The sequence below is a fragment of the Rissa tridactyla genome, chromosome 3 (genome assembly GCF_028500815.1).
Source record: "Rissa tridactyla isolate bRisTri1 chromosome 3, bRisTri1.patW.cur.20221130, whole genome shotgun sequence".
NCBI lineage: Eukaryota > Metazoa > Chordata > Aves > Charadriiformes > Laridae > Rissa > Rissa tridactyla.
Window position 1 is genome coordinate 111,023,870 of NC_071468.1, and position 9,734 is coordinate 111,033,603.

Sequence of the window (9,734 nt, forward strand, 5' to 3'; positions counted from 1 at the left end):
GAAGAGCTGGCAGATGGTGCTGCTTACCTTTGATATACAGCATATTTTATCATTGTGCTGTTTTACTGTCAAAACAGTTTGTTCACACAGGTGCTGTACACTGGAGAGTGGAGATCAAGGGAGGAGGAGAAGACTAAAAAGTGGTGAACAGGGGTGAGTCTCACAATCCTTAAGATTTTGATCGAAGATAACATTAGAGCAGTTGGAGCTTGTGCATTAACATGACAAGTTGCATTGTTTGCTAGCATTAAAATTGAAACTCATATGTTTGTCAGCCTGGAGAAGAGAAGGCTCCGCGGAGACCTTATAGCCCCTTCCAGTAGGTGAAGGGGGCCTACAGGAAGGATGGGGAGGGACTCTTCATCAGGGAGTGTAATGATAGGACGAGGGGTAACGGTTTCAAGCTGAAAGAGGGTAGATTTAGATTGGATATCAGGAAAAAATTCTTTCCTGTGAGGGTGGTGAGACACTGGAACAGGTTGCTTTGGGAAGTTGTGGATGCCCCATCCCTGGAAGTGTTCAAGGCCAGGCTGGATGGGGCTTTGAGCAGCCTGGTCTAGTGGGAGGTGTCCCTCTAGTTTGATGACACCAAACTAGGTGGGAGTGTTGATCTGCTTGAGGGTAGGAAGGCTCTACAGAGGGACCTGGACAGGCTGGATCGATGGGCCAAGGCCAACTGTATGAGGTTTAATAAGGCCAAGTGCCGGGTCCTGCATTTCAGTCACAACAACCCCAAGCAACGCTTCAGGCTTGGGGAAGAGTGGCTGGAAAGCTGCCCAGCAGAAAAGGACCTGGGGGTGCTGGTGGACGGCCAGCTTAACATGAGCCAGCAGTGTGCCCAGGTGGCCAAGGCGGCCAACAGCATTCTGGCTTGTATCAGGAATAGCGTGGCCAGCAGGAGCAGGGAAGTGATGGTGCCTCTGTACTCGGCACTGGTGAGGCCTCACCTCGAGTGCTGTGTTCAGTTCTGGGCCCCACTGTACAAGAGGGACATTGAAGTGCTGGAGCGTGTCCAGAGGAGAGCTACCAGGCTGGTGAGGGGTCTGGAGACCAGGTCATATGAGGAGAGGCTGAGGGAGCTGGGCATGTTTAGCTTGGAGAAGAGGAGGCTGAGGGGAGACCTCATTGTCCTCTACAATTACCTGAAAGGAGGTTGGAGAGAGGTGGGTGTTGGCCTCTTCTCCCAGCTGAATAATGACAGGACCAGAGGAAATGGTCTGAAGTTGCGGCAGGGGAGGTTTAGCTTAGATATTAGGAAGAATTCCTTTACTGGAAGAGTGGTCAGGCACTGGAACAGCCTGCCCAGGGAGGTGGCCGAGTCACCATCCCTAGAGGTATTTAAGAAACGTCTAGATGTGGCACTTCAGGACATGCTCTAGTGGCAGAGATTGTAGGTTGTTTGGTTGGACTCGACGATCTCAAACGTCCTTTCCAACCATGAAGATTCTGTGATTCTATGATTCTATGATTAGATCAGTATTAATTTATCCCAGCTGAGGAAATGATACATTACATTTTGTGCACTGAATTTTGCAGTGCTTCTGTAGAAGGAAAAGCTCATGTTTCCTCATACTGCATCACAGTATTGTAGGAAATAATGCTACATTGTTGTAGAAACAATATTATATAGCTCAAAGCCAGGTGTTACATGCAGAGAAAGGTTATTTTATTTACAAAAAAAGCCTGTTTCTCCCATCCTCATACCTGCATGATCTCAAGCACTAAGACACACGTGTCCAAGTATCCTGCCCAGCATTTAGGCTTCTAGAAGGTGATCTGGTGGATCAGGCGGACAAAGTGGTCTGGTCCAGATTACTTGTGGTGAAAAGATGTACAAAGGACTCTGATTACTCAGTACACATCATGTCTCCTGGGTTCTCCTTAGGTTGATGACCATTTGATAGTTTTAGATAAGCTTTTTTGCACCCATAGAAGCTGATGGTGATTTTGATCTTTTATCTCACCATTCCATTGCATCTCACTCATTAGAATTTACTCATGGTCCTTTGCCATGATGGGATTTTAAGGATCCAGCGCTGTTAGAATCACAGAATGGTTAAGGTTGGAAGTGACTTCTGAAGATTGTCTGGTCCAGTATCCCTGCTCAAAGCAGGGTTCACCAAATTAGATTGCTTAAGACCTTGTCAAGTTGGGTTTTGAGTATTTCCAAGGGTGGAAACTCCACGACTACCATTTTTAACCACCCCTTCAGGTAAATATTTTTTTTCGTATGTTTAAATGGAATTTCCTGTTCCTCATCTTCTGATGATCATCTTGCAATGTCTTGAGTCTTTGTCTTAGTCTTGATGTAGGCTGTCCTTTGTTTTAGGCTCTCCTTTTTTTCTCCAACCTGGGTATGAAGCATGCAGAAGCCGTTGGCAGATATGCTATGATCTTGATGACATGCTAATCTAGGTGCCATCAACATGTGTCTTTCTTACGTCTCCACATCTTCCATGCATTCTGCTGCATCTGCATTGGGATGTTTCCCTTCTTTCTCCACTAGGAACCATCCTAAAGTTTCTGTTACAAATCTGAACATCACCGCTGTCCTATAGGGACACTCCATTTAAATCAGGCAAATGTTAGCGTGGAGTAACCAGGTGTAAGGGAAATAGACATAGCAGAGTAAGGCATTTTCCTTCTCACTCAACTTAGAGAAATAAACTTAATTGCAGAGAACAGGGCAATGTTTCAAATTAAAAACCACGAGTTGACCTGTCAGCTCAATCTATGACAGTGGAATAAAATCTTGAATGTTAATTTAGGAGGCTGACAACGTGGTAATGAAGGGGAATGCAAAAACATGTCCTTGCAACATTGCTAAAAATTGGAACAAGTGATTTCTGGAATGCTGAAGGACATTTGTTTAATGAGCATGGTCCTGTATGGATGCTAAGAGATTCAAAAGGAGGACTCATGAAACCGAGGAGTGTTTTTGTCAGAGACTGCTTCATAAAATCTTTGCTTTATTCAAAGGGAATTCTGCCTGTTTAGGAAGGTTCACGTACATGTAATTACCAAAATTGATCTGTATTCCCATTGTGAAATGTGAAGTTTTAGGAGCTCACCATTCTTCGTCACTTATGTGAGTTACTTGGATGAGATGTGAAGACAATATTTGTGTACGTAGCTGATTTTTCCCAATACTGATTGAAGCGTGGTCTTGACAGAAATTTGCAGGACGTTTCACTACTTGAGACCTGAGTGCCACAGTTGTTCGCAAAGTGCTGATTTTGTGTATATTGGCATGTATTCACCTTCAGGCTTCACAGAGCCTTGCAGCTACTCCATCTGAGCTCTCAGGTGAGCAGCCACTAATGTTCTGCCCTTCAACAGGGCAGAGGATAAAGGGCTGGCTATGATTTTAGATGCCACCAGATCTACTGTGCTCAGGTTGGGGTGGCTGAGGTGCCAAGGCTTCAGCACACAAAGGAGAGGCCTGGTTTTGCATAGCTAAAGCTGCTTCTGAAATCTCACTGACAGGGCAGCAATACAGGAGACAGATGATGGATTTAAATGTCTGCTTTTTATCGTCTAAGTTTCAAATTGATGTCCTTAGCCTCTGGAGGTGCCTCGTAAGAAATAAATATGATCATACCAGCTGGCCACACATGGTGGTGTGATTAGGGAAAGGTCAGTTTGCAAGTACGCATTATTAGGAGGCGAGGTATAATTCATGCGAGTATCATTATTGTTTGAACCTCTGTGCCTGTGCAGCTCTGGTGTTACACCCTGGCTCTGTGCTCTTGCAGTAACCGGCTCAGGATATTTCTGTTAAACCCCTCAAAAACCTCAGGTGCTTTCCTTACACTGCTGTATATGAAAACAGTAACACCAACAGCGAATGCAAAATCCAGAGCCTATATTTCACAAAGGGAAATAATTTATGGTTAGTTTTATGTTATATTTTTAGCCTTAAACACATAAGGCAAATTTATTACCACCGAATTGATCAAGTTCAATGTAATTACAGATCTGCTGAGGGGAGAATATGACTCTTTTGGCTTCATTGCTTTGGATTGTTGATATACTGCAGTTATACTGCCACTGGTAAGCTAAGAAAAATCTGTTTCCCTTTTTGGCCTTGAGGTCAGTTGGCCTGGTCTGGCCATTATCATGCCATGGAGCTCTTTAGCTTCTAAAAAATTTTGTGTGCATCTGGATTGATTCCTGGCTTGCATTAACTCCAAAACTGTACCCAAGGATTTTGTAGGAAAGTGTTGGTTGGCCTGGGACAAAATTGTACCGTGGATTGTTCTAACAATGTCACCACTCTAGAAAATCAAGTGTCCAAGCCTATGCCTCTAGCTCAGTTTATTCATACAAATATAGTCTTAGAGTTTTCAGCGTAGCTTGTTTTTTCACAGCAGGCATAGTTCCTATGTGACTTCTAGAGCCAGGAGACAAGATGCAAAGCAAAATTTGCACGTGACTCTTCCTTCCACAAAACCCAATCGCTTTTTTACTAAAAACGCTTAACCTGTATTTTTAAAACTATTTGTTAAAGTGAGTTTCTTTCTGATTAGAAAAGCCCAGGGGACAAATGCAGAAAAAGAAGCATCTAGCATGGGAGTCGTCTGCTTGACTTCCACATCAAAGAGTTACATAGATGATGAAGGCATCTTAGGCCGCCTTTGTAGTTAAGAAAGAGAGATGACTACTAATTTCATACGAAAACAAGTCTCTAGATAGGTCACGTGAGTTGCATATTTCTATCCAGGGACTGTACCAAGAACCTGGGTGAACACAATATCTAACCTTCAGGTAAGATGAAACTTGAGCAAGTGGATTCCTGCCCATTATGGCCCATATTAGCTCCTCCAGATACTATCCCCATATATAACAAAGCCCTCAGTTGTTTTGGAAACCTTCTGTTGCAGAAAACTCAAATGATTTTGGTGGCCATGAAACATGCTTATGGAAACACCCACCCCTGCTTCCTCAGGGGTGTTACAGGCACCACCAGAGCTGTGTGAGACTGCCGCTTTCCCCTTTGTTTTACATAAGCTGTGCAAAAAGAGACCTTAAACTTGCTTTAATCATCAGTGATTCATCTCCCCTGGTTTGTGTCAAAAAATAATTAACTTCGGTTTGCTAATTTGCATATCTCGTTAATGCAGACTCTAAAGACAAGGAAATGAAGAGCTGTCATTCAGAGCCAGTTCATCCCATTTGTGCCGTGAGGAGCTGAGGACGAGAGCTCTCCAGCTGGGACAGGTGGGCAAAGGGAGGTGGAGGTGGGCGTGGGAGTCAGCATGGCAGCTTGGCCCCAACCACTGTCTCCATCCCCCTGCCCTAGTTCTATCTTCCGTTCCTTGCTCATACCTCCTAAGACAGGTCAGTGCAAGTCTTGTATGCAGGTACAGGCTGAGGCTTCACCCGGAATAAGCCACAGAAGCGGGAGAGGGAGTTGTTTCCAGTGAGGCAGAGGATAAATTCTGACTCTTCCCTCCTTAATCCGCTGAGCTAAGCAGGAGGGCAGCTCCTGTGAAAGGAGAGGTCTCCAAATAGCAAAGGCTGTGCGTGGCAGGCTCTGCTCTGTCAGAAAGGGAATGATTCTCCAATCTGAGCTTTTCCTTGCAGAGAAAAATTTGTCTAGGATTCATGTCAGGTAAACATACAGAGGTCATTCTTCTGTGTGAGTTTTAAGCTGATCTCTGTTTGAAGAAGTGGTCTAAGAATGCACGTAAGTTGGGCTGCAGATGATGAGAAGAAATCTTTAGAGCTGAGAGTAAAATCCAGGATGGAGAAATGTAAATTGTTCCCTAGCAATAGTTGGAGGGATGTTTTTCTAAAAATATACAGACAATTTAATAGTCCCCTGAAGAGTTACTGCAGGAGTTATGGAGAAAAAATTTAATCATAAAAATATGAAATAAAGGAATTTTAGCTCTGTTTTAATTACAAATTTCAGTGAAATCTCTGCTGTGACATTGCTACCAGCTCCTTCAACCTCAGCCATGACACTGTTCATTCTTCCAGTGCCAAAGCACCTCTATTAATTTAACTGAGGACTTCACGTAATTTGGAGAGGAAGATTACTATTTCCTAGAAGAGATAGCCTTGGTTTGTCATAGTAACAGCAATAAATACCAAATAATGCAATAAATAATTATCAGCTGCTCTTGGCCCAAGATGAGCTTACCTTTCTATGAGTCATGTACTTTGTTAGGACTGCAGGTCACCGACCAAACACTGGCCTGAGGTGAAGCTGCCTGAGTGAGATGTGGAAAACTGTGGGATGTGACATGAAAAATTGCTGCACGTGGCCGCAGTGTGAGAGACTGACAAAAGTTACAGCTCGCACTGCAAGGGAAGGCTGGATTGCACAGGTCCTTAAGGGGGAGCTGCGTGAGAAACGGCTAAGCTTCACAGCTAATTGGAGGGATGTTTTGGAGAGTATGTGGGACCTCCTGGGGAGAAGAATCTTGCAAGTCCAGCGGTGCCTAGTGCATGTCAACATCACTATGTAAGTCCAAGGTGAGCTTGAGCTAAGCAATAGTATCAAAATAGCAAATTTGAGTGCAGATGCACCAAAACGGGGACAATGAGAGGAGAGCATTTAGGCATGGCTTTGTTTAGAGAAGACTGAGGTGCAGAAAGGCAAGTAAAAGGGTGGTGAAAAGGAGTGTCAAGGAGTGGGGAAAGGAATAACAGGATACACAAATCTTGTGAGTGGAGCTGTCTAGGAGTGCCCCATGGGCAGCTCAGTGTGTCGTCACCACAGCTGGAGCAGGACAATAAACCAGGCGTGTTGCTCTGATCATGTCACACCAGCCAGTCCTGCCTCCGTGATCAGGGGGACCAGGGTGGGAGAAAGGAGGGATACTCTCCTGGTCAGCAAGCCAAACACCTGGGTAAACGGATCGAGCATCCTGGTATCACCATGTCAGTGTCTGTTCCAGACCTGATGGCTTTGGCAGGTGTCCGCTGCTTCGTAACACAGTGTGTGTTATCTGGAAGATAATATAGCTGTAATACAGTCCCAACCATACCAGAGTAAAAACTGAGTACCCTTCCCATTGGAACACAGGATTTACACACTCTGAGCAAGAATGGAACATCTTTCGAAATATTTAATACAAGTCCATCATTTCTAGACTAAGCAAGGCAGTAAAACAAAAGAGAAATACAGCTTTTCCAGCCCTGCGTCACATCCTGACTGTGATCTGGAGGATATGTCTTTTAGGTCAGTTAGTTCTGTTCTTAAATGCATAGTGAAACTGCAGAAACTGTATGCAAAGGTGATGGTGAATTCGATGTCTCTGGCACCATTCCCATATTTCACTGCCCTGACTGAGCATCCCCATTAGGAGAAAAATGCATCTGGATTCCTGTCAAAAGGGTCTACAAATTTTTTGAACGCATGGGAGATATCTCTCATTTTTTTTCAACTGCGACCAGATTGTGGTACACGGTTACATGACTGGGTTTAGTGAATGTTTTGGTTGGATCAGTGTCACTCTAGAACACATATGCAACAGTGACTTTTCCTTGAGCCCCTGGCACCCAGGACTTACAGCAGTGAATTAACTTTACTGACCGTCTCTGAACTCAGGATTTAGCATCATTTGAGGGAAAGTATGTCTGCACTGCACATGGCAAATATACACCATAAGTAGAAATTTCTTTGTTTAAAGGAAAACAGGAAAGCCTTTTTGTAGTGTATAGAGTGCTACTTGCACTAACCATCAAGTAAAGTACAAAGCATACATAAAAAGGAGAAAAACCCCACCGTCAGCCAAGAAGAGCCCACCAGTAAAAAACATCACAAAGACATTATCCATACGGAGCTCAGAGGGTGCCAGGACACGTGCTGGTGACTGATACTCCACAAGTGAGCCAAGAACCAGAGGTATCAGTGTGGCTAGGAAGGTTTGAAAATTGAATGGTTTTGAATTAAGAGCATTGATTTCTTTTTCGACCTTAAATGAAACATTTCTTTGCACCAAGATATTTGATATGTTCAAATTACCTTGCTTGCAAACGTCAAACTATACAAATTGAAAAATCATTGTAAAGACTATTCTATCATGGGGCTTTCTAACCAGTGTCCCAAGATGACCTCCACTCTCGAGGCACAGCCAGGTAACTTGCCGACAGGCAGAGACCCCACAGTTATGAATATATCTTTAAGGTTCAGGGTGTCCCTGTGGGCTTTGCATGCCACCGTGAGGAAATCACACTTTCTGTGTTGGGCAAATAACCTCGACCCTTGAGCATGAAAACAACTTCAACTATATCTTGGGAACCAAAGACCTAAATCCTCAAAACTCCCATGTGGTGCTACCAGAGATGCTTGAGCTTCACAGGCAGCTCAGCTCTCTATAATAGTATAACCAAATGTTGGGACTTCTCCTTCTGTGCATGCCAGGATAACCTTGATTTCTACAGGGCTGTGCAGTTGTTTATCTCATACCCATGGCCTGCCAAGACCCAGTAATTCTGCAGATTTGATGGATTCCCTACAGAGCTCAGCCCAACCAAGCTGCAATAAAACAGGGTATGGGGTGATTATTTATTCTGTTCTATTCTTCGCTTGAGGATCTTCAAACCTACATCTTATGTAGGGAAACTAAACATTGAGCTATGTGGTTTTGGATGAAAAAGAGGATATTGAACTCCTTCTATCACTATACACTTGTACACTAGTGTACACTAGGCTGGAAGGATTCGCTGTTAAGCAGGCAGGGTAAGCAGGCAGCAAGTTAGTGCAGGCAGGGAAGGTCTGGTTCGAGTTCTGGAGAACAGGTAGTATCTGCTGTGGATGGGAGCTCTGTAAATGATTTGGTCTTGCATGGAAACAGCGTCACAGAATAATGCCTTTTGGCTATGTGTGTTTGTGTGCACCTCATTCCCTTCAGGCATAAATAAACATTTAATAACAGGTAGACACATGTGCCATCCTTTAAGTTACTGGGTGATGGCATGTGATGTTAAACTGTGATTTGTCTAACAGTAGAGCAGTTCCAGAAAGCAATACAGTCTGTGAGAAGGTATTGATTCTGGAAATTTCTAGATGTCCTGAGAAAAGAGAGAAATAATACATTTACCAAAATTTCCTGATCATAAGTCTGTTGTAGCACTTAAAGCTGAGGGAGAAACACAATATTAGGATTCCGTTAAAAGAGTAGCTATGACACTCTGGGTACAGACACGAAGAAAAATAAAGAGTGCCAAGATGTGGACCAAGGACTTGGGAACTTGATTGTCCACGCCGTTAACTTGCTAGAAAAGTCTTCAACATGGTTTTGGTCTTGTTCAAGTAGCACTGCTCCAAATCACTTCTGTGAAGAACTGAGGAGCAATCCCAGGCTAGGGAATTTTCCCAGTGGGCAGGTCGCACATCGCCACCCTTCCCTGGAGGCTGAGAGGCCATTTCTCTGTCCTGCTCCTGCCAGCTGGCTTCAGGCCCAGAGAGGGGCCCTGACACCACTTACAGCCTTAGTATAGGTGTTACCTCTGCAGGGGTTTTGTTTGCTCGAGTGTGGATGCTGACAATACACATTTAAATCACTGTCACTCTCAGCTCTGTGGTGAGAAACAAGAAGTTTTGAGATGTGATTCATGTCATCTTAATGTAGACATCTAAAATAAATCAGATTAATCCCAGCCTAAAACTTCTACATGTCTCTCCATTGACGATGGCAGCACGGGCAACTGATCCAGGTGGAGGGCCACCTCCATCGGTCCAGACAAATTCCTGCCTTGATGAGCAGAAACCCAGTGGC